Source organism: Periplaneta americana, chromosome 4 (assembly GCF_040183065.1).
Source record: "Periplaneta americana isolate PAMFEO1 chromosome 4, P.americana_PAMFEO1_priV1, whole genome shotgun sequence".
NCBI classification, from domain to species: domain Eukaryota; kingdom Metazoa; phylum Arthropoda; class Insecta; order Blattodea; family Blattidae; genus Periplaneta; species Periplaneta americana.
The window spans coordinates 61,775,956-61,803,262 of NC_091120.1; the positions used below are offsets into that span (position 1 = coordinate 61,775,956).

Below are 27,307 nucleotides of genomic sequence, written 5' to 3' on the forward strand. Positions count from 1 at the left end.
GTTATGTCGTAGGGTCGTAGAAAGGGAGGAAATCACGTGACAGTTAATTACTTAACGAGACCCTTTTGTTTAAGTTATTTTAAACAGTTGTATAATATTACGTAGACGTCCAATTCCTAACAGAAATTAATGTTTTCAGAAAAGAGCTAAGACAGCCCAGCCACTAGCTGGCGAATAAAAGCTGGTGGGAAAAACCGGGATACGATGTAGGCAAATGGACGACAGTACCCGTGTGAAAATGATTTAATATTGAAAGCTCTTTCGTCACTGGAAAACGCGAACATATTTTTGGAACGTACTGTTTACTATGACCGTAAGGCTACTATGACTGTATATGCGGTCTTGGATCTGTGTGGAGGACGGTTGAACTTCGTTAGTAGAAGGTGTGGGAGTGAAGTACATTCAAAAACTCAGGTACAATAAAAATTTAAGTAAAAATAAAATGATGTCTCTGTACTAGGTACGACCGCACTCTGCCGTACGTAATTTTGTACGACTGTTTCACTGAAGGAAAAAAATTATTTTGAAACTTGAATGTTTGTTTATAATTAAAATAAAATTGATAGTTAATTCGTCCCTTTAAAACAAGTATATCCTTGACTAATATGAAAGAAACGTGCTTTAAAGGAGGAAAAATGCTTTGCAAATCGATCTGGTAATTATGCTTCCCATGCAAGTCATAAATTGTCATTTTCAGCTCTAGGTTTCACGTACACGGCGCGCTTATATCAAAGTATTCATTCATTCATAGTGTTCTGTCCAGGGGCAGGTCTTTCACTGCAAACGCAGCATTCTACAGTCTTTTCTTTTTTCTGCCTTCCTCTTTTTCTCGTCATATGATTCATAAATCTTCAATCATTTGATATTTTCTGCTGCATCGAAGTAATACAGGTTTAATTTTATTAACTTCCTTGTTCGTTCGACAAAGGAAGTCTTTTATCATTGAAATAGTACCGCAGTAGCATTAAGAACGCGCCGACATTATAGAGGTGTCGGATTTGAGTCGACTGTAGATGAATTAATTTCTTATAATTTTGAGCGCCGCATTGATTGATTCTAAAATATCTGTTGCCACGGAGTTAAATCTGGGGACCAAGGTGGTCACTGAATTAACGTATCATCTTGTACCATGCGCTCTATCCATTTCTGTGGTAAATTTTAATTGAGATATCCTCGCATGCCTGTTTGGCAATGAGTTAAACAGCCGTCTTGTAGAAAGATTTAATCATTACGCCTGTCTTATTCAGCTGTGGCATCAGCTAGTTTTCCAACAAGTCCATGTAAATCCGGAATTTCTTATACCATTTCTTGATATTGTAGAAAACAGATGATGGTTTCTAGAATTATTTTGGAAATCATCGCTGTACAGTCATAACGGACGAGGTTCTTGCATATTTCAACACAAAATGACTGCTCACATTTACTGAACGCGATATTTGTTACTACTGACCCCTGGCGACAAATCATGGCAAATCTGCACGCGATTTTTCCTTTAAAAAACCTGGAGGATTTCTCTGTCAGCATAAGAATTACCATCATCCATTGCATAGACTGCCTCCGTGGTCTGTTGGTCAGCATGCTGGCTTCCAGATCAGAAGGTCCCGGGTTCGATTCCCGGGCTCGGCTCTCGGTGAATTTTTCTTGAAGAAGAAAAATTCCCTGGGTGTCTAGAGTCTGGAAATTTGTATGATTGTGAGTGTGCTAATGCCAATTAACCAATCATCACAAATATGTAAAAAAAAATACATCAGGACTGTCGCTGGGCAGCAACCTGAACACACGTTTCAGCGTCACATTGTTGACAAGTAACTACATCTGTTAGCACAACCATAAACCATCTAACAGGTGCTATAGAGTTACCAACAACGAAAAAAAAAAAATCCATTGCATAATTCAAATATGGTGAATTTGTTTAATATTTCACGGACTTATGAATAACCCTGTATTAGTTGAAATTTGGAGATTGATGATGATGACGACGACGATAATCTAGTTGATCTAAATTTTTATGCAAAAAATTTCGGCTCCCATGAAATTGTAATTCATCAGGAGAAGACCACGCTATCAGACAACTTGCTGTCGAAGAGTAATCAATCTCGTGTAACAGCGTGATGCAAACTGACCGCAGAGACGCTGAGGCCAGCAGTCACAACCCTGCAGCAGTCTTCAATTGTCAGCCTGATTAATGGCCGCTGTGATGATGATTCACGGGCGACTGTGGCGCACGAAGCACTTAGCAGCGTTCAAAAGATTCTCATAAAAAATAATATTGTCAGCACCCGTCTTCAGCATAGCCTATCAAGTCATAAAGAAAGCCTATAAATGGGCAACGCGTCCCGTCGGCGTGCAGTCGTGGACTATACAGAGTGTTGCAGATAAACGCATGTTTTAGTTCTCTTTCTCGTAGCTTTAGACCAGGCCTGCACAAGGTTTGCGCTCTCCGAGCCGCTCACAGCTCACAAGCGGAATGCAGATATTAGCTGCGCTCTGTATAAGGGTGGACTGAAAGAAGGGTGGATCTCGTACAAAATATACACAAAAGGAAGTACTGTTACGAGTGCTTAAGGAAATGAATTCCCGTTCAGTGTTTGCAAAACTATCTTGGACTATTATTAATTAATAAAGAAATATTTATTTTACAGAAGTAATAGAAATTCTATAGCTACTTAAATGTACAATATAATTTTGTTATATTTTTATTTATCAGTACATGAAAACGAGGTTTTATGCTGTTGGCAGCTGAAAGGAACAGTAGCCTACTGATCGTAATGAAACATCAGTTACAGATGTTCGATGTCTGCCTTTATTAAAGTTGATTATAGAAAACAGTTGCTCACAAATATAAATATTGAGCCAAACATAGCAATCATTTTCACAGCCAGCTTGTGTAGTCGTGGATATTATTGCTAATGTTTAGTCTTGTAAAACTCAACCAGGCTAGTAGTATTATTCAAACGAGCTTTAGCTCTTAGGTCACATTGAAGATCAATAAGTTCGAGCTGTAAATCGTTAAATGTTAAACGTTGTGTTCCGTCTTTTAGATTCGTCCATACTGTGCTGTAGCAGTAGGTAAGCAACGTGAAACAGTTACTGAGAATAGGCCTACACACTGCACTCCACCTTCCCTCTCCTCTACCTATAGCAAGTTGTCATTCTGACTATCTTCCTCTCCGTTTCGGCGAGCAGTAAACACCTCTCTCCCGCTCCGAAGGATCGCGCGCGCTCGTTGAGCGCTGTTTGTGCAGGCCTGCTTTAGACTTACTTAAAGGAGCTTGTAGTAAACACCCGAAAAAAATATATATCAAATTTGCCAATAAATTTAAATTGAAAATGTTCAAAAGCTACAGCCATAAATATTTGATACGCCTATAACTTTTTGCAGTTATTATGGATATTTTAAAAATATTTTAAGGTGTGATACAAAACTTTTTTAGATGCATAGTTGTTTATTTACTCACTACTGTAAATCTGAAAGCTGAAATTTTGCGAAGACTTATAGAACTTAACGTAAAAGTAGACCATTATTATAAATACTAACGTAAGAATTTAAAGTATTTTTTACATAAACTGTGAATTATATTTAGTTACTTTTATAATATAAAAATTAACATTACCAATTTCAGAAACACTATAATAGGTCAATTTTCAAGTCGATATTATTAAGAATTGTAATAATAATAATCCGTGGCGCTACAGCCCGTGAAGGGCCAAGACCGACTAGCCGGCTGCTGGCCTCACGCCCACATGCCGAAGCAGAGGTTGACGATCATCGAACAAGAATGGAGGTATCGTGTGGTTAGCACGATGATCCCCCCAGCCGTTATAGCTGATATTCGAAACCGGATTTCGCTACCTATCCTTCAAGAGAAAATTTCTTCCCCCATGAGGACTCGAACCAGCGCGCATTCCACAACGCGAGTCCTAGGCGTGATGCCTATTAAGAATTGTAAGTAAAAAAAATTCAAGGCTCTTATATTATGTTTCTTTATATTATGTGAATTCACATTTTGTTTATCGTGTGAATATACTTTTGGAATTAGAAAATAAATCTTTAACACCAATAATATTAAACGAATTTTTATGTATTAAAATACTGCTCGACAAATTATAGGGAAGATACACCTTGAATACATTATCAAGAGGTCAACTTTTCAGATAATGTGACTATACATAGGTATCGGAGCGTAGGTGGGCCTCCTTCGTTCGCTGTACTACCTCTCCTCTCCAGGTAGCTTCCTACCTTGAGTTATCTATAGGCCTACTTTTTTTTTCTTGCCCCACTCTATATCATGTTGCGCTTATTCTACAGATCAAAATGTTTTCAATATCTGGTAAATGAAAAATTTTAACTCGTTAACGCAAAATTTATTTTCAAATCATTCTGTGATGAAATTAGTGAATATAATCTTTTCTGATTCTTACCAGGTGATATTTTAGAAGAACTTGCTTGCACCGAAACGTTGGACAAACAGTTAATTAATTTTTGATTATCAGTGGCACTATTCACCATTTTAACTTTTAATACACAGTATGAACAGTGCATTTATTTTGCTTGGCCAAATACTGTGACAGCAGTTACGTCAGTACAATAGGTTACATGACGTATAATTGGGTTATTTTGAGAGATGTATTCACTGCGGTTTAAGGTCTTTGTTTGTGTCTACTGGTTGCAACATGGTTCTGAAATTTAACGAACAAAGAGTTTTCCCTTACTATTCAGAAAAAATAATGGCACTGTTTGTCAATATAGAGTTCCAAATCATTATTATCTACTCTTCTTTTCTCATGATAAGTACTGGTGGAACAATAAATATGAACCTGAAATTGAGAAAAGTAAATATTTTTATCCGACATGGCTAGTAAATATTGATCCGGAAGGCAACATTTCAACAAAATTATTTGATTAAAAAAGAGATAAACATCAAGAACACTGGAAGACAGCATGGATTAGCTTTTACTTATTTCTCTTCATTTTTCGTTGCTTTCTCTTCATCGCTTTCCTCCTTTTAATTTGATTTTTCTTCATATATTTCTTTTGTCTCTTCGCAGAAATTTTCATTTTTGCTTTTCGTTTCATCTTTTTTCATTACTTTCTTTTATTTACTTTTTATTGTCTCTCTTTGCTCCTATTTCCTCGATTTAGGTTCTGTGCTCATTGCTTTATTTCCCTCTGTATCCGTTTCTATTTTTTTCTTCCCCTTGTTTTGTCTCTTCCGACTGCTTTATATATATACACACCTCGCTTCTTGTATTTTCCATTTATATTCTGTGATGATGTATAGCACATAGAACAACATTTCACGCTACGGGTAGGACATACATTGCAGACTCTAATTTACCGGTGAATTCCCGTCAACAATATTGCTTCGCGGTGTGTGCGGTGCGATGCAGGAACCCGCGTCGTGTGAGAGGCATTTCTGAATGAAGGAGATTTGAGCATGAAATTGAACATGGACAATAATGTTACGGTGACGTTATGGCCGAAATAAAGGCACATTACAAAAGGCAGAATTCAGTAAATGAGTTTGTTTTTTAATCCAAACTTTTTAATACTGCAAGAATATAAAACTGAATCTTTTCGGGTATAAATCGGATAAAGTGAGCTGTGGCACATGTATTGTATACGTATGTATGACTAGTTAAAAGGTATATTTTATTTATCATGCTGTTATAGTTCTGTAAAATATATCGAAGTTAATGGTTGTTTTGTTTATAATACGCCATGATTACGCCTTTGAGACATAGGCCTACATCGAACCAGATGCGCTATTTTCACCATGTTTTTAGGGCCGGTTAGCAGCCACAACAAACAGAACTACATGTAATAATAACCATCAGAATACAATATGCACTTTTATTGACCTATTGAAGGACATCCAGTCAAACTCTTAAGTTTGCTCTGAGTCGCAGTGGTAAAAAGAAAACGGTACTCGAAGAGAATGACGGGTTTTAAGGAGTAAATTGACACTGCGAATCAAGATATCACAATAATGTAAGAGCTTGGCAGTTTCTAGACGATCTTAAAGTGAAGTGACAAAATGTTTTTAACTATAAAATGTGACAAAATTTTTAACTACATCAACCAATTACGCCTACTAGTTGTACTAGTTGGTTGCCAGTTCCAAGTCTGGAAAAAGTGGTAAGTAAAATTTTGTCGTGAGGAAATTTAGCCAAGACTGAGTTTATTTAGTATTTAATATTTATTTATTTAACCTGGTAGAGATAAGGCCGTCAGGCCTTCTCTGCCCCTCTACCAGGGGATTACAACTATAATATGAACAATAACATTACAATTAACATTAAATTTACAATTACAATTACAATACAAATTAAATTACGACAAGATTACCTGATTAATGAAAGCTAGACATTTTATCATAGAAGTTAAGGACAAAGAATATTTTTGTATTTACTGAATTACAAATTAAACCTACAATAACAAAAATCTATAGTAATGAAATTACCGGATATTGAAATATTTTGTGATAGGTTAAGAGAACTATTTACAAGAAACCATGTCTGAACGAGTCTCAATTACTGACCAAGTGCCTAGTTTACTTATACATCTTTTTTTTTTTTTTTGTCAGGGACTCAGTTTACCTATACAACATTTTTTGGCGGGACTCCGTTTACCGCATTTTCATTGTATGGACTGACTTTACTAACCTGTAAGTAATGTAATATGTATGTAATGTATGTATGTAATGTAAGTATGTATGTATGTATGTATGTATGTATGTATGTATGTATGTATGAATGTATGTATGTATCTGCAGTGCTTGGGAAAAGTGACATAAGTCAGTTTCCACAAACCTTTTTTGATAATTTATTGACAACTTACACTAGTTTATGTCGATTTGATTTTTTTGTATGAATTATTGTAATGGGAGAAATACTTGTGTATTTTTTTTCCAAGCGAGCAGATGTTCCGCAAGTTGTCAATAAATTATCAAAAAAGGTTTGTGGAAACTGACTTGTGTCACTTTTCCCGAGCACTGCAGATATGTATGAATTTATTTACTAAGAACTGACTCATTACAGGTGACAGTATCATATAATGTCACAAAAAATATTTACATGGATAATTTTCAACATAATATAGGAAGAAAGAATAATAATAAAAGTTAAAGGAAGTATTATTTAAAGTGAAATTAAGTAATTTAAGTAAACCATACTTATAAGCCTAATAAAAATAAAGTACATGACAAATTACTTACGTTTGAAGTATTATATATTAACTTGATCAATTACACATTAACTTAATTACACATCGACTTAATTACCGATCATATTTACAAATCATTTTTAGTAATTAAGTTTAAAACTTAAGTAGTTGTATATACAATTAATTAACTACCTTACATTATACCTTAATTTACTCATTGATCATAGTTCATTTTAACACTTACTTACTTACTTACAAATGGCTTTTAAGGAACCCGAAGGTTCATTGCCGCCCTCACATAAGCCCGCCAGCGGTCCCTATCCCGTGCAAGATTAATCCAGTCTCTATCATCATACCCCACCTCCCTCAAATCCATTTTAATATTATCCTCCCATCTACGTCTCGGCCTCCCTAAAGGTCTTTTTCCCTCCGGTCTCCCAACTAACACTCTATATGCATTTCTGGATTCGCCCATACGTGCTACATGCCCTGCCCATCTCAAACGTCTCGATCACCGTAAAAACACCGTAAAAAACAGCTTGTTACGTATCCCTATAATAAGCCTAATTTTAACACTTTGTTTGTTAAAAACAAAATTGTTTAGTCACACGTTAAAAAGTGTTAAAATTTTAAAAAAAGGTATATATCTTGGACAGACGGCCCGTTTCGACGTGATGTTACGTCTTCATCAGTGTCTCTTGAATTCTGCGATGTGCATTTGTCTGTTGTAGGGGTGGAGGTGTGTTGCTCTTACAGTTCAATACCCACACATTATTCAATGTCATGATACGTCATAACACACAACCAGCCCCCACCATAAGAGCAAAACACTCCCACCCCTACAACAGACAAATGCACATCGCAGAATTCAAAATCACCAGTAGTTCAGGAGACACTGATGAAAACGTAACATCACGTCGAAACGGGCCGTCTGTCCAAGGTATATACCTTAATTTACTTTTAAAATTCCCTGAAGAAAATATACTGCAGGCAGCTTATTCCAGTTTTTCTACAGTTATATTCAGAAATGAATATTTTATGTATGTACATGGAAGAAAAAGTAAGATATATTGTAAAATTAAGAGCAAGAAAAATTTGAAGAGAAAAACAGAATTCGGAAAAGATTTCGATAAATATTGTAATGTTTTTAGAGCCGTTTCCTCCGCAACATTGTCGAAAATGAGCTCAACCATATTTCCTCGCTGCTGACTACGCTGTACGCCTCGATAATATTGATTGTTTACGTTCCTCGACGAAGGCGGTGAATAAGCCGGAGAACGCATAACTTTTCTGAAATAACGATTTTTCATTAATTGGTAGCGAGCGTGTATGAGAAGTAATCGCCCCAAACGAGTCACGCTCCAGAGCCCGATGATGTCTAATTATCGTACATAGAGGCTTGTCATTAACATGGATTTGCCATCGAGCTAAACGGATTCGTAGCACTGACATGGCTCCATTCCAACTCTAACAAGCAGGGCGCGGCAGCGTGAATCCGGCTACCTCCCTGCACTAGTCTTATGTCAGTACACAGGGCGAAATGAATGTTTCGTGGTGGGTATGGGATTGTTTGTGGAATATATTCTGGTTTCTATAAAATAAATTGCACTGCAAAATATATGGTAACTAGATCCGTCGCTTAAGAATATTCTGTAAAACAGATGCCTTCTTCATAATTCAGTGTGTTTCAGTGAGATATCTCACTTTTTAAATAGGTCTATTGTTTGACTAAATAACAAAACATTAACGTAGCCAAGTATAAATGAGAGGTCATCTCTGAGAAAATAATTTATAATTACAAGATGTGTTGGAAGTGTCCTCCTTCCCCCTAGAGACACCATTCTTTGCCCATTTCACCAAGTTGTCAGATACACGCCTCAGTATGTCTATGCCGATATTGTTTATTTCGGCTGTGTTTTTATCCGGCAATTCTGGATGGTTCGTAGTGTGTTTCTGTATCTCCTCCCTTGAAATAGTCCCACAGAAAATAATCAGCTGACGTCAAGTCTGGTGACCTTGGAGGCGGCAAATACGAGAGACGACACTGTCCTTGAAGAAGCTGCCGATGTGTGCCATGGATCGTTAGAGATGTAGTATCTGGCATCATCTTGTTGAAAATTTCTGCAAGTTCGATGTCGTCTAGCTGCTCCTCGAAGTCCGTGAAAATGTTCTTATACGTGATATCAGTATTCACCGTGGCTAACGAGAAAGACAGGCTTCGGCACGAATCGGAGTCACGTGATTATCATGGTTTAGTCATGGTCATCTTGCCAATCGCCTAATATAAATACATGTTCAAAGTTCTAAAAAACAAAGGAATTGCTATATTAAACTCATGTTAAACGTGCATTTATATATAAACTTGTTCAATGTTGGCCATGTTATGACTAAGTTTGTGACGTCGCGCCATAGCCTGTCTTTCTCGTTAGCCATGAATATTTTAGTTTCTTCAAAGAAAATTGCTCCACTGATCCTATGACCGGATATTTCACACCATATTCTTTCTCTGGATGAAGGAATGCCTCATGAGGATTTTCTGACGTCCATATCGATGTGTTTTCAGAACTTACATAGCCTGAGAGAAGAATGGTTATGTGACTACAGTGAACATTATAACGATAATCGAAAGTAATCTGCTATCTGCCGGTATTCACTGAAACTCTCGATTTCGTGCATTATTTAAATGTATCTACTAACAACTTAAATGTTACTTATGGACGCAGAGTTACAGCCAATTAAAAAGTGGGATATTCCACTGAAACACATTATATCTGATAATTCCAATTAACAATATAACGTATACTATGCGGTGCAGATTACTTAATTGAAGATGAAGTATAGTCAACCAGTGTGTTCGGCAGCTTTGCCAATTGGACGTACATGAGGACGAACTAACATATTGTAAATCCATATTATATTCTATTATTATTATTATTATTATTATTATTATTATTATTATTATTATTATTATTATTATTATCATTATTGAAAATGATTTAATATGAAGTGGTAAATTGTATTCCACTCTCAGTAGGATGTAGTAGTCTGGATTCCGCATTTAATAATTCAGATACTCATTCATAAGTAATGTCGGTTTTGGAAAAACATTTTTGTTGGATTGTTTTGTGACAAGAAAACAATGTATTTTTAAACTAAAGAACATGAGATGCTATGGTTTTGAGCGACCTTTCAGTAAGGTTTATTATTCCGCGACGGGTATCAGTTAATGGTTTTTGATGCGAAGAACTCTGTGATATCCATTTCAACGACTTCCAAGTTGTGGAAATTTCTTCCATGTAGCAAGTCGACAATGGATTTAAGCATATAGGAATCTGAGGGCGAAAGATAAGGGCTATGTGACGATTCCTGGATTTTTTCCATGCTGATTTGAGCGGTACGGGGTCTCACATTGCTCTGTCGGGATAGAATTCTATTTCGATTAACTAATGACGGGTACCTCTCTCTCTTTCAAAACTTCATGGACTCTTTCTAGCTGTTGAGAATAAAGATCTGCATCGACTACACGTCCGTTTCAAACAAACTCCCAGTGAATCACACCTTCAGGTTCCACCGGATACAAAACGTTACTTTCAGACCGAGCCTATATTGTTTAACGACGACTTTGGGAGGCTGACGAGGATCGAGTCACTGCTTTGAGGAGTCAGGTTTGTGGTAATATAACACTTTTTATCACATACGACGATTCTCCTGATAATCTATCATCCATGTTATTAGCGATAAGCTGACGACAGATATCCATTTTGCGTTGAGTCTGTTCATATGTCATTTTATGAGGAACTCTCTTATTATAGTTCCATACTCACCATGTATAAAGCAAAACAAAAAGAAAATATTGAAACCAACATAACTGTGGTTCTATTCCCGAAATTGGATGATGTATTATACTTGTCTTTCTATCCCTGATACAGTGCAGAATCTTTAATGTCGCAATGTCAATTTCACGGTTATGTAGAGTCGAATGAATTATTGATGACGGGCTCACTCTGACGATTCATCATGTATTATCTGACATTAACTTTATATTGGAGGGAAAATGTCAGAAAATACAGGATGATTCAAAATTCTGGCGACATAAACTCCGTTATTAGTGCAGGTAGCAAAAAATGGAAATAGAGGAAAGTTGTTGGAAATATGTAATTTTAAATCTAATTTGCTTGAATTTCAACGTAGAATACACCGTTGAGGATGTACACTAGTACGACACACCCGACAGTCCCAATGCTGCAAAATTAGTGGCTTTTCTGCTAGTTCTACCGAATTTTAGATATGTAATATCTTGGGTAAATTACGAAATGATGACGATAATCAGCAGTGTTGCCGATACAAGTTCAGGGAAAGCCGCCAGACAAGAATTAAATTCCTCTGAATTCTTATACTATCAATGTAAAGAAATGTTTGTTTATTCTGTGAGAAGTTAAGTACTAAAGCTAAACTATGCATGTCAACTATTTTCCTCCATTAAATAATACGTATCTAAAGTCATATAGAACTAGCAGAAAAACCACTAATTTGGCAGCATTGGGACTAGCAGGTGTTTTTCTATTGGTATACAGACTTAACGGTGTATTCTACGTTGAAAATTCAAGCACATTAAATAGAAAACTACATATTTCCAACAACTTTTCCCTCTTTCCATTTTTCGCTATCTGCACTAGTAACGGAGTTCGTCTGTCGCCGGACTTTTGAATCACCCTGTATGTAACCAGGTAATTAACCCAACCGGAATTCCTACCATAATCCGAGTGTAGCTTGGAAGTACGATTATAATTCGCTACTTCTAGATAACATTTTAAATAACTGCGCTTTCAATTTGTATGGTGCACGTGATCAAAGAATGACCAGCACTGGTGAATTATTTGGTTCAATTTGCAAGCCTTGCCATTTATTAATCACGCTAAGCAGAATCAATATATTTGACCCGAAGAGTTCATGAATGTCACTGAAGTGGGAGGGATACATTAAGGACCTCTGTCACAGACGTACATATTTTTCTTCTGACATTTGACTAATCTCACATCTACGAAGAGTACAGGCTAACAGAATTGAAACAGAATTTAGGAACACAAACCTAATGGATTTTAAAACATAGCGAATTGAAATCTTACTTAGTCATGGACTGTAATTGACTAAACTGTGAACCAGACTTTCTGAACCGTGTGTCATGAATAAAGAAAATAGAAGGGGGCAACGCATAGCCTGACAGAAATGTTATATTTCACTCTACTTTGCACTGAATTTATCAAAGATTTCATACCTATCTATGTCAATAGTTGTCTATTCGGGAGCTTCAGGAGCTGGGAAAGAAGTACTGCTTGATAATATGGGTGATAACAGTGATAATAGTGTTATAAAATGAATTTTAAAATATGAGACAAAGAAGAAAATCTGTCTCTTTCTTGCAATGATAAAAGGATATGTAATACATTAATGAAGTTCAATATTGGCATACAAAAATAAGAAAGAAATAAAATCATGTTGTGAAAAAGTGGACGTTGCCATATGAAATTATTTCAGTTAATCACTTATACCTATGAAACGATGATGATGATGATGATGATGATCGGTTTTTTATTCACAAGTACATACGTTTCGTTGCTTTTATGGCGTACTCTAATGATAACTGGAAAAATATGACTCTCAATTAACCAGCTGAAATTCCAGATCAGATATAGGTTGCTCATTCCTATGTTAAAATCGTTTGCACTTTGAAGAGAACAACCGCCAGGATCGCCACTCGTCCGTCGTAAACGAACACGAGATGGCAGTACAGTCGCTAATGCAATTCAAATGGGAGTTCGACGTGACTCCTTATGTAACAACTAGATGGCAGCATAGTAAACCTGACAAAAGTTGTTACCGTCAAAGCCTATAACGCAGAGCAATTTGGGTATTTATGATCTAGGCTAAAATACATGACGAAGAAAATATCGTGTTGTGACCGCAATACCTTGACAACTTGTAATAATGATTTTATTGCATGTATACTGCACATCTATAGAGCATGCAACACAAATCTTGAAGCCAAGATTAGTTATTTTATACTATAAAGACTGCAGTTGCCGATTTCACTTCCCAATAAGAGTTACGGATTTAGGTAGAATATAAATCTGTGAGCTTCATAAAAGTTTTCATCAAAAGCTTAATATGAATGAATATGCTTACTTTAAAATAGGGTTAAGATTAGATATTGGTTGTGAAGACCACAAACATTAATGTCGATGGCAGAACATGACGGTCTAACCTCACACCACTCCATTACACCATCTTCGATTATTTAACTCGCAGTTTACTTCGACGTACAGTATACTAGTGCTATAAGAAGGGGGTGTCGCCTACAGTGGAAACGCTTACAAAAACATTGCAGAGTTGAATATCTGTGACCTTTCTTCCAGAAGAGAAGATCGTTATGTTTTATCACAAAGTATACTTCGCTTTCTCATGAACAACTTTTTTCTTGGATTTAAACTTTCATTAGCAATTTATAGTATTAAATTAATTACCATTTGCTACGAAATAATTGCATAATTAAATATATGCCTAAATTGAACGTGAATGAGACACATTTTAATTTCTGAAGTCCTTACAACTGCAAGTCTTGTATGCCTTGCGCACGATTCAAGTTCAAGAAGTGGTTATACTTCTTCCTTCCATAGTGAATATCCATGTGTCCCTTGTCCGGGATTTACTATTCCGTGTCGCCTGTGTTGAAATTCCGCAAATAATACAAAGGTGTCAATTTCGATAAAATCGGAGAGAAAGTCGAGATTCATCGGTAGTTCTGTTGGTTATATGTGCTCCATTTCTCCAGGATTTATCTCTTATAGTTTGTGTTACAATTCTTCCAAAGGGAGTACTATATGTGTTGTTCGGAATTTATCCATTGCAGTCTGTGTTAAAATTCTGCCAAAAGATATAGAGGACTCGATCTCGATAATCGGAAAAAAGAATAGAGATTATTCTCTTTCATAGTGAGTAAATGAGTTCCCTTATTATCTCTTCTGAAGTTCTACCAAAAGAATTAGCAAAATGGAATTCTCTTCATCACAGTCAGTAAATGTGTTCGCCTTTATCCATTGTTGTCTGTGTTAAAATTCTATAATAATATTTAACGTGCTCGAATTCGATGATGAGGGAAAATAAATGAATATTAATCTCTTCTTCATAATGGGTTGACTAAACACGTTTCTTTTGTTCGGATTTATCCGTTTTTGTCCATGTTAAAATTCTACCAGACGATCTAGCGGACGGAGACTTACATCCTTTGCATTAGAAATGGTGTAACTATAATGCATAATCTGTCAAATATCTATCCTCTATTGCATTAAATTATATTCTTGAGCAATCCTGACATTTTATAACCACGAAATAGAAGATACGCACCATAAGACGATGATAATACGTAGGTTTTTTTAGTCAAGGACCAAGTAGTTTGTAATAGAATTAAGTGAAATTCTCCATACATATGGCTTCTGTTTAAGTGACGAATTCTGCATGTTTGTAAATTGAATTAATCTGCATACTTTTTATGATGCATTTTAGTATAAGGTTTTAATTTTTGCACATCTCAGATCTACAATGCTGATGTAAGATCTACGGAATACAATAAAATAAATTTAAATTAAAGCGAAAAAGAAGCACTGAGGAGGAGGAGGATACAGATTATTTTTTTAATAGTTACATAGCTTTAGGTGCTCGTTATTTTGTGTAAGTTATTTTAATTAAAGTTTTATATTACAAAAATAAATAACAATGCTTTTGCCGTGGGCCTCTCGTTTTTCACAACTTTTGTTATAGTTTCCTTCATAATTATCTTCCATTTGTTGTTTCCAATGTTGCAAAGAGTTAAAAGCATAAAATAAAAATATTTTATTTTACTTTTAGCTATGGGAATTGGATCGTAATAGGAGAAAGTACTTCTGCATCACAGTTCGGCCATAATGTAATTTCAGAAATGAATTTTTATAAATTTACCTTTCTTCCTCAATTCTATTTTTTCTAAACATCCAGTTCCACTTCCTACTTTCTCTTTTTCTACTACGCTCTTCTAAAATAATTGCATGTTTTTAAGAGTTCAATATAGTTGAAGGCCTCCAATTGGGACATTCGAAAGATATATTTTTATCAGGAATTTTTGGACAAATACCCGCCCACACATTCTTGAATTTCTTCCCCTCTCCTGGACTCCTCCGTTCTCAATCGGCGTTCTACAATGGCTTCGAGAACGCTTAAATTCCAAAATCTACATGTCTTAATGCTTTTATACTTCTAGAAATCTTCCAGTTACTTGCATGTTTGGAGTATCTCTCATACACTTTGTGGGTGAAGTGACCAAAGCATGCACCCATATTAACACAGACACAGAACGGACTCTGACTGCCTCGAATTCTAGTAATAGGTCTGCACATACTTACTGAGTTTTACAGAATTACCAACGTTATTATAATCATCCTGCATTTTTATTCAGGGTGTTAAAAAACTATCCAATATTTTAGGAGATCATAGTATGCATCAAAACAAGAAAACAATGCTAATAAACATAGGTCCTACGACACAAACTTCCAGCGTATTCCGAATCTCACCGGACCGGTGGACAACAATGACGTCACGCTGCAGCGAAATAGGAACAAAACTGCTGGAAGGATCGATGGCTATCATGGCGACTGTAGAAGTTGTTGTCTGTGCTACGCTAGCAAAATTTTGCGAAATTTCCGTACTGCCATCTCGTTCAAAGAAAAGAGAGCATAAACAATGTATTTCTTGAACCGGTAGTAATAACTGGTCCGTTGACATGTTCGCTCATAAGCCATTAACATATTGTTTTTACGTTGTGCTCATTACAAACAATACAGCAGAACTAAAGCAGAACACACCGCCATGACACAACAGAGCACGATGTCATTCGTCTGCTAATTCCCGCCCTATACAAGAACCAATCAGATTCCCTGATGGCGGCTGATGGAGACTGCCACCACCTCTGCAAGCTGATGGCACCGGTGCGACACCAGTGGAGCATCAGTGACTCCATCGGTGAAATTCGGAACACCGTGATGCCATCAGATTGCTCAGCGCTGAGTTTCGGAATACGCTCTTTCTGAGATCTGAACAGTTGTTCATAGGAGGCGCTCAATGTGACGTCCATTTATGACAATGCATTTCTCTGCATTACAATACAGCAGACTACCGGATAATCATACCGTAGTTGACACCCCTGGCATGGAATACTGATACGTAACAAGGAATACTGAAAACAAAAGCCTCTTTGCGGATGTGAGCTGAGTTCAGCAGAGATGGTGTTGTGAATTTTCGTAATCAGCATGTGTGGGCTGATGAAAATCTCCATGCAGTTGAGGAAACAAAGCATCAGCACCGATTCTCAATCAACGTATGGGCAGATGTTCTTGGTGATATATTAATAGGGCCATATGTGCTACCACAGAGATTAACTGGGGTACGTTATCAGGACTTTCTTATTAACGTATTAACAACAAATTTCATAAAGTGCGTGATTCCTTACGCCAAAGGGCAGAAGAATGCATTGCAATAAATGGACGTCACATCGAGCACCTCTTATGAAGAAGTGTTCAGATCTCAGAAAGTATGTGTTGTAGGACCCATGTTTATTAGACATTATTTTCTTGTTTTGATGCATACTAGCACCTCTTAAAATATTGGATACTTTTTTAACACCCTGTATATCGTACGCAAGCACAAATGGAACGAACCTGGGTTCTAAGAAGAGCTGATATATTTAAAGTTTTTTATTTACAAGTTTAAGTTTAAGATTGTCTTGTAAGATTGTATTTTATAATTTGATATCAACAGTGCGTAATTATTATAATTTATTTTTATAACAATATTCACCCTTAAATTCATTATATTTGCTATTAATTTCCAGATCCTCGTGCCCTGAAGCCCCTCAACTTCTGATTGTTTAAAATTAGATACTTATGTTTGCTGCAGTCAGAACTGAATGCAACAAAACCATAAGTACTTGAAAGTAGATGACGGCGGTGAAAAATGTTTTTAAAATTTGTTCAATAAACACAGCAGGAATGACATAGACAGCCTTTGTATTTGCATTTGTTCAAATAAAACAAATGCACGCATATACTCTCAGAATTGCAGTTGTACTGTTATCAAGCACATTCAGTATTACTGTAAGAGGGACAAAATAAATTACAGAGAAGAATAAATGTTCACGCTTGTTAAACACATAATGCAAGTTAAACAAAACTTACTGACCGGAAAGCAATGTCGCACAGTATAGTTTTAATTCTAGGAACAAAATATTACAGATCCTGAACGGTTTTAAATACTAGAAGGCAAACTGGAGTTTTCATGCAGATTCTGTTGTATTTATTGCGGTCCATTTGTTTGAAATCAGGCCAACTCAATCCCAGCTGAATTCCAGTTGATAGAATAACACGCCCTGTAAATTTATAAAACTTTTCTCTCTGTGTGTAGAGAACTTTTTAAGTTGATCTTTACTTTTGTTATATTACAGTAGTTCCAATTGATCAGCAACGCAGAATTTAGGTCTAACTTACGTAACCCAAAAGCAGGTAATGTAAGACATTGTCTTCGGATGTGGAAGAGCAATTAAAGTTTTAGCTTTTTTTTCAGTAATTAATTTTGCCACGTTTTCTTACGATGTGAGTATCCGCTGCAATTTTGAAGAAATTCGAAATAACAGATGTAGACCTTTCGCTTCTATCTTTAAACCTTTCCTTTTTACTTTTTTTTTTTTTTTTGGTTATTTTTTTGAACTGATTCTTCTTTTATAACAAAATTGAGGAACTTCCTTATAATAACTCATTACTTAACTATTGCTTGATTTGATATACGACTAGTTAAACAGAAACATTATCAGATTATGACGTCAGGTCACGTGATTTTTATTTTTATTTTTTTTTATTTTATCGGGTTATTTTACGAAGCTGTATCAACATCTAGGTTATTTAGCGTCTGAATGAAATGAAGGTGATACTGCCGGTGAAATGAGTACGGGGTCCAGCACTTGCCCCGACTGGGAATCGAACCCGGGCTATCTGGTTTCGCGGCCAAACGCACTGACCGTTACTCCACAGGTGTGGACAGCTCACGTGATAGGCATCCACCAGAGACAATACAGATTGTCATAGGTATCGAAGTACAAGTGTGATTCGAAGTCACCGCCCCAGAATATATGCATGCATGCAAACAAACAGATATAAAACCTACCATGCATACATTTTAAGGCCAACATAGGGCCTACATATATCCAGGGTGGAACTAAAGTACTCGTGCAGATTCAAAAGGACGATATGGTACACTTGAATCAATAGAAAACTTATACAGGGACATCATTTTACTTTTACTTCAATTTTTATTGTATCTGAGTTTTTGAATGTACTTCACTCCCACCCCTTCTACTAAGGAAGTTCCAACTCCACACAGAACCAAGACCGCAGATAGTAAGCAGTACTGAGTTACTGAGTATAGTACATTCCAGAAATATGTTCGCGTTTTCCAGTGACGAAAGAGCTTTCAATATTGAATCATATTTTCGCACAGGTACTGTCCGTTTCCCTACGTCGCATCCCGATTTCCCCCACCTGCTTCTGCTCGCCCCTCTGTAATAGCTGGGCTGTCTTAGCTCTTTTCTGAAAACATTAATTTCTCTTAGGAATTGGAAGTTTACGTAATATTATACAGCTGTTTAATTTAACTTAAATAAAAGGGCCTCGTTAAGTAATTAACTGTCACGTGATTTCCTCCCTTTCTACAATCCTGCGGCATAACCACTTGGACGGACAGTAGATAGAATGTCTGAGTAATTTTATATTTTCGGGTCGGGCAGAAGTGAAGATTGAATTTACAGTACGTAGAGTAGGTACAGAATTATTTCAACATGAGTTACTAGTACGAAGGACGAAACTGGCAATTGGAATTAGATGCAATAGTCTATAGTGCGATAATATGCACAAAAGAACTGAAGCCTGTATCGAAATGAACGGCCACCATTTTCAAAATTGTGTTTAAATATTCATATTATGATTATTTTTCAATTTAACTTCTTTCTCTATATTGTACGCTAATGTGCTGTAGACAGTATAATATACACCGCATAATGAATACGTTCGCATGGATAACTCACTTCGTGAGTAAAAACACTTATTCTTAATACAGTACTGTACTTTGATTAAAGAAAAACCTAATGAAAATTATCAAACTCAAAATCGCGATATTTCCTAGTTACGTAAATGGTTGAACTACTTTTCTTCCTTCCTATACATAGTAGAGTGATTTGTGTTTTACGCCAGTATCATCGAACTCCAGTCTTGGAGGGGGGAGCAAGCGGTGTTTCCGGTTCTCTAAAGGTATAGACAGGTTAATATTAAAAATGTTAGTAAAAATAAAATGATGTTCCTGTATTACGTTTTGTGATTAAGTGCACGGTTAATTAGAAAATTAAGTTGAAAGTTTCAGCAGTCTGGCAACATCGCCGCTAATACACTCTTCTCTCTTCTCGTAATACAGACGTAAGAGGTCAAAGAATTCAGGTCTGTTCCCCTAGGTGAACTACATCCAAACTCCCCCTTTGGCTACGGCGTTGTAATCTGTTCACATCATTCAGTGGCTTCAAATAAGTGATTTTAATTAAATTTACACGAAAACTGTCCAAGCTATTGAAATACGCCATGGGATAAATGGTTCTTTATTAAATTTTCTATCGATATGGACAAAAATCACGATCCTTCTCGCATTAGTTAACGATTAAATGAGTGTTAAATATTTTTTCTTAAAAAAAATTGAACTTCCACCAATATGGTATTAAAGTTTTTTTGTTACATACAACATGAGTTATTCGCTATGAAAATCTGCAATATTATTTCACTTCCACGCTGTATATACAGTTGTTGTGTAGTCAACTGTCCGAAGAGAGGTCTGAACCTCACAAGTGACACCAACAAGGCACCATTTATGAGGCAACTAGGCCAAGAGATAACTGGGTGGGGTGGCCAGTTCCTTTCCCCCTGTATTGCTTACATCGACTAGCTACATATTACACTAGTCAGACTTGCGTACCTAAAATTTATTAAACAATGTAATAGGCTATATATAAAATAAATCGTGCTAAAACGTAAAAATAAAATTACATACATACATACATACATACATACATACATACATACATACATACATACATACATACATACATACATACATACATACATACATACATACATACATACATACAAGCCACCGGCATGGCTCAGTCGGCTAAGGCGCTTGTCTGCCGGTCTGAAGTTGCGTTCGCGCGCGGATTCGATCCCCGCTTGGGCTGATTACCTGGTTGGGTTTTTTCCGAGGTTTTCCCCAACCGCAATGTGAATGCAAGGTAATCTATGGCGAATCTTCGGCCTCATCTCGCCAAATATCATCTCGATATCACCAATCTCATCGACGCTAAATAACCTAGTAGTTGATACAGCGTCGTTAAATAACCAACTAAAATACATACATACATACATACATACATACATACATACATACATACATACATACATACATACATACATACATACTCTGGCACGCAACAGCCTTAATAGAGCCAAGGCCTATCTGCCGTTTGTCGATCTCGCGCCTATTTATCTCGGCAGAGATGGATGATCATCTGACCAGTACGAATTGTCGTGTGGTGAGCATTATGATCCTCTAGCACGGGAAACAACCTCTCTCAGAAAGCTTAGCTTCTCCCGCTACAGTTGCTGTTGTGCGTACTTACTCATCTGTCTGCTCTGTTTACATACGAGCTCCCGTCCCTGCATCTAGCTGGTAGCCTATTGCTGGTTTGCTAGCTAGACAGTATTACGCTATTCATTGTAGCTTCCCTCTATGCTGTGTTGGAGCATGTCCCATACAATTTCTTCTTCCACAAGGACTCTTAACCAGTGCCAAATCATAACGCCTTAGACCACATGACCACATACATAAGCATAAGCATTAATGCAAACATGCACACAAAAATGAACGCGCGCCCCGTGTCAGAAGATGTAACTAATTTGGAAAGATTACACAATTTGTACTGTCTGCCGGTACGAGTAAAGTTAATGCATCTTCGTGAGCGCGAGGTAGCGATAGCATGTAGTAGTGGCTAGGAAACAAGCAAAGCAGTGACAGCCGATATAAATTGTGGATGTATTGTGTACGTAGCGATTATCACTGAACATTCTGTAACTAATGTCTATGAAATTAATGGAGTGAAAATTATAGCGTTATAATTCGCAATTCTCATTTTTATACCCTATGAACTAGAGTGTTACATCTATTAGATTTTGAATGTTTAGTTTGAGATAACCTGGAACTCTTTGCTATTTTATAGTATTATTCAACGATACTAAAATATACAAGCTATAAAACATTAATTATGTTCGAACGTTATTGCCTATCATGATGATTTTAACAAATTTTCATTGGTTGATTTGTATTAAATTGTAATTACTAGTATGCATTTTACAGTGAAATTGTATTTTATGTCGTACCTATACATAATTTATTCTATAAATTGACAGTAAAGGTTTTACAGTTTTATTGTGATGTGCATTATTTGGATTTCCCGAGAGTGGGCAGATTTCATGGAACTGGATTTGAAGTAGTCTACAAGCCTAGATTAGAACAAATCGGGCAGGATTGTACGATAAAATCCAATTTTTCATTGTAATATTATTCATTATAATTACTTGGCAACATTAGCCAAATGCCATTGTGCAAAATTTCGAACCCTTTATGTTTAACTATTTCGAGTTATTTTTAGTTGATTATTTAACGACGCTGTATCAACTACTAAGTTATCTAGAGTCGACGGAATTGAAGATAGCGAGATGAGACCGAGAATTCGCTATAGATTGCCTGATATTCGCCTTACGGTTGGAGAAAACTTCGGAAGAAACTCAACCAGCAATTCAGTTCAAGCGGGATTGCCAGTTCTTGCTAATGGTGTGTCATATTAAAGGATTTGGGGATATCTCAATGATTTTGACGTGACCATGCCTTTATTGAAAGCACAAATGGGAAAATATCGCAGTGACATCTTGAAGTTACAAAACAAAAAACTCATTCTTAGTAAGTTGCTGTCGGACTGTGTAACACAGGCATGTCAATTGATGCCCACAGGAGCAAGAGCGCGCTTTAGAGCCCAGGAGAGCCTGAGCGCTTTACAGGGAAAGGAAAGAGACAGACGAAAGAGGTAGCCTAGTATATGACGCTTGGTCGAGCTATGTTCAAGGATGGCCAGCACTGATTCAATAGATAAAGGGAAGAGAACTTATTAAAACCGTATCCATGTTAATTTTCAGATTTGCCTGAGAAGTATAATTGCTTTATAAGAATGTAAGTTTTAATTTTAATGCTCATTTTTCACAAGTTTAATTTTTTTTATTCAAAAGAAATATTTTCTCAACTTTTCGTATAGAAAAGTGAAATTTTCAGGTATAGGCCTATTTATTTAGTAGCCTTACAGAATGTTTTCGTAAATCTAATATACCGTATATACGCATTACTGAAGATAGTGCATTGAAAATGTTGAAAATATTCGCATGGAAATTGTTTGTAAGGAAATTAATTAACAAAGCAACTACTGTTACATCATAAGCAAAAGTTGCGTGCCCATGTGTTGTAAAAATGTCAGCTCTATAGCTTTAGCAGATTTCGAGAAAATAATTTAATATTCTGATGATAGGAAGTTGTTCACAAATATCACCTTAAAAGCATAATGCGATAAGAGTTTTGTTATGTAATATTAGTTACACTTAATACAGATACAGTACCTAGGTAACTTTGCTTTGTACTGTAATATTGTTTTGATTAGTTTATTGATTACTTTGGTAAGGCTAAAGATACCATCAATATAAATTCCGACTTATCATGTCATAACTCAATCTCTTTCTTTGGAATATCACTTTCTTTATGAATGATGTGTTTCATCCACTTAATACAGTATAATATTATACTACTATGGAATTTAAGTGAATATTCCTTCTTAACTCTCTATTATGTTATTAAGATTTAAAACACAAGTGCAATATTAAGAAATCAGTGTTAGTACATTTGTTTTACAGGCAATATAGATAATATTAAACAGAAAGAAGCCATATAAAAATAACGACATAAAATTTCACGTTCCGTTTGAAGTTTGTGCACCACTGTTTTCTTAATCCAGCAGGTTGTTTATTCATATACACAACCCTTTCTCTTTCCATACTTAGCGCTTGCTGCCCGCGCACGACGTCAAGGTCAGAAAAATGCGCTTCCTTTGACATCACTGGTGTAATAGGAGGCAATGACGTCATGTGCTGAACATACAAATAAAAGTGTAGGACCAACATTTCAACAAAATTTAACTATTAATAATACAGCATGTACATCAACTAGCGTAATTAATTAATTAATTTATTAATTTATGTATATATGTATATATTTATTTAATTAATTTTTTATTTATTTATTTAATTATTTAATTATTTATTTAATTATTTGTTTGTTTGTTTTTTTTGTTTTGTTTTGTTTACGAATTGCAAGTGTTATGATTCTTAAAGAAAGATACTGCTGTAAAGAAACATTTAGTTATTTTAATAAATATTTTATTGAAAACAAATTTGGATACATTTATAACGTATGTGATCATCGGTGTTATAAATAATATCGCATATATTTAAGCAATTCACAGATTTCATTATTTCTTTTTAGTCTGTTTTTTTACGATACTGATATGTTATTCAGCATCAATTAAATTGTTGATAGCGAGATAGTATTTGGCGGGATGAGGCCAGGGATTCACCATGTAGTGACCTGACATTCGCCTTATATTTGAGAATAATGTACGAAAGTCATTTAATATAAGATAGCACCGCATTCAATTTCACCTGCTTTCAGCTCGGAACACTTTTGAAATAAACTGTGTAATGGTGGTTCCATATCTCAATCACTAGCAGTTACGTAAAGTATTTTCTTCAGACGACGCCATAGCTCTCTTGTAATCTGATTAAACGTCCTATTTGTGTCAGATTCCGTACAAACTGTAAAAGATTGGAGTCATATAGTTCGTTGCTTGTGTACCATTTTTCAATCTCGTTACGTTTTAAACCCACGCATCAGTAAGGTTTAACGGTTCGAAAAGGAATGTTCTAGAGATTTTATAAACGTAAGAGAGATGAAACAGTTTGTGCATTCTACAAAGCCTGATTTAGCGAATACAGATTGTGGACGAACGTCGTCTACTTGAGTGCTCCAGAGTTTTTGTCGACTAACTCTGCTTCGGAAACCTTCGTCCATTTCATCCCGTACAAGACACATAAGAAATGTGTAAGTTTTCTCTTTCCTCTACAAGTTGTTTGTGTCTACGACGCTTCTGTGTTTTATAACATCCTCCACGTACACTAGGATAAGAGTATCGTTGCAATGCATAGGTTTCCCTGAAGGAGAGAAATAATATTAGAGTGCAATGCAATTCATGACAGTGTAGGATTTTAGAACTAGAAACGCGAAGAAAACAGTATTCCTTTACTTTTACATAGATTTCTTTCTTTCTTGTTTTCTATGTCTCTGCCTTCCTTCCTTTATCGTCACAAGTCCACACCTGTGGAGTAACGGTTAGCACGTCTGGCCGCGGAACTAGGTTGCCCGGATTCGATTCCCGGTCGAGGCAAGTTACCGGGTTGAGGTTTTTTCCGGGGTTTTCCCTCAACCAATTATGAGCAAATGCTGGGTAACTTTCGGTGCTGGACCCCGGACTCATTTCACCGGCATTATCACCTTCATCTCATTCAGACGCTAAATAACCTAAGCTGCTGATAAAGCGTCGTAAAATAACCTATTAAAATAAAAAAAAATAAATAAAATTTATCGTCATTTCTCTTTTTCTCCATCCTTTTTAAAATTTTTATTTCTCCAGCCGCTAGATTTGAATAGGATTGGGTATTACCACGGATACGATAAATAAGAAAGATGAAAATTTTGAGGTCATATTATGTCTTACTTACTTACAAATGGCTTTTATGGTATCCGCAGGTTCATTTCCGCCCTCACATAAGCCCGCCATCGGTCCCTATCCTGTGCAAGATTAATCCAGTCTCTATCATCACATCCCACCTCCCTCAAATCCATTACTATTATTATCCTCCCATCTAAATCTCGGCCTCCCCGAAGATCTTTCTCCCTCCAGCCTCCCAACTAACTCTCTATATGCATTTTTTGTTTCGCCCATACGTGCTACATGCCCTACCCATCTCTAACGTCTGGATTTAATGTTCCTAATTATGTCAGGTGAAGAAAGAATAAAATGTCTGCAGTTCTGCGTTGTGTAACTTTCTCTATTGTTCTATAACTTCATCCCTCTTAACCCCAAATATTTTCCTAAGAACCTTATTCTCAAACATCCTTAATCTCTGTTCCTCTCTCAAAGCGAGAGTCCAAGTTTCACAACCATACAGAACAACCGGTAATATAACTGTTTTATAAATTCTAAGTTTAAGATTTTTTGACAGCAGACTGGGTGACAAAACCTTCGCAACCGAATAATGACAGCATATCCCACATTTATTCTGCGTTTAATTTCCTCTCTAGTGTCATTTATATTTGTTAGTGTTGCTCCAAGATATTTGAATTTTTTCACTTCTTCGAAGGATAAATCTACAACTTTTATATTTCCATTTCGTTCTTGTCACGAGACATAATCATATACTTTGTCTTTTCGGGATTTACTTCCAAACGTATCGCTTTACTTGCTTGAAGTAAAATTTCCGTGTTTTCCCTAATCGTTTGTGGGTTTTCTCCTGACATATTCACGTTATCAGCATAGAAAAGAAGCTGATGTAACCCGTTCAATTCCCTGTCTGTTATCCTGAACTTTCCTAATGGCATATTCTACAGCGAAGTTAAAAAGTAAAGGTGATAGTGCTTCTCCTTGCTTTAGCCCGAAGTGAATTGGAAAAGATCAGATAGAAATTGGCCTATACGGACTCTGCTCTACGTTTCACTGAGACACATTTTAATTAATCGAACTAGTATCTTGGGAATATCAAATTCAATAAGAATATTATATAAAACTTCTCTCTTAACCGAGTCATATGCCTTTTTGAAATCTGTGAATAACTGATGTATTGTACTCTTATATTCCCATTTTTTCTCTGATATCTGTCGAATACAAAAAATTTGATAAATAGTCGATCTATTACGCCTAAAACCGCATGTTGGTCCCCAATAATTTCATCTACGTACGGAGTTAATCTTCTCAAAAGAATATTGGACAAAATTTTGTACGACGTCAACAAAAGTGATATTCCTCGAAAGTTACCATAGTTAGTCCTGTTCCCTTTCTTAAAAATAGGTACAAATATTATGGTTTGGCAAAAGAAAGTCTTAAACCTTAATATGTATATAGCTATAAATATGCGTTATACACTTAACATAATAATAATAATAATAATAATAATAATAATAATAATTGTTATTATTATTATTATTATTATTATTATTATTATTATTATCTGAAAAAGTTAAGTAAATTCTTGTTTGTAGTAAAGGTGAAATGGGAAGCAATGTTAAGTAGATGAATTTGTTAATACGTTGAAAGTTTGCCTATTAATCTACAATTATAGTGACTCTTAACTCTAGCTCTTATAACATTAAGTAGTGCATGTGAATGCATTACATGTTACGTATATGAATCTGTTAACGAATTGAAAGTTTGGAGGTAAGAAAAAGAAAAACGTCTAACACAGACAGCAGAAATTATGTTTACTATGAAGTATGTATGACCGGAATGTGACCGCTGCCGTTGGTTGATTAGCAAGTATCTCTCTCCCTTTCTCTGCCGGCAATGTTTACGTCATCCGTCAGACACTGTGGAACGCAGTATACATAATTTTGTAACAATATGCATGCCAAAAATAAAAAAAATCAATGAAGACTCAGAAGAAGACAGGAGTATGACTTTGTCGAAACAGACCATAGCTCCATGATAATGATGGTGATTATTACACTAGATATCACAAAAAGGTACGGACATATCTATCCTTTGCTTCCTTTTCGTTGAAAATTCTCCGAAAAGTTCAAACATATTTTTTTATTATTTTGAAGTGT

General features: G+C 35.9%; 1 protein-coding gene across 1 annotated transcript in view; it reads left to right on the top strand.

Moving 5' to 3' along the window:
• The window catches only part of LOC138697839 (atrial natriuretic peptide receptor 1-like), a 2,249,689-nt gene that overhangs the window by 677,820 nt on the left and 1,544,562 nt on the right, over positions 1-27,307 (top strand). The window lies entirely within an intron of this gene.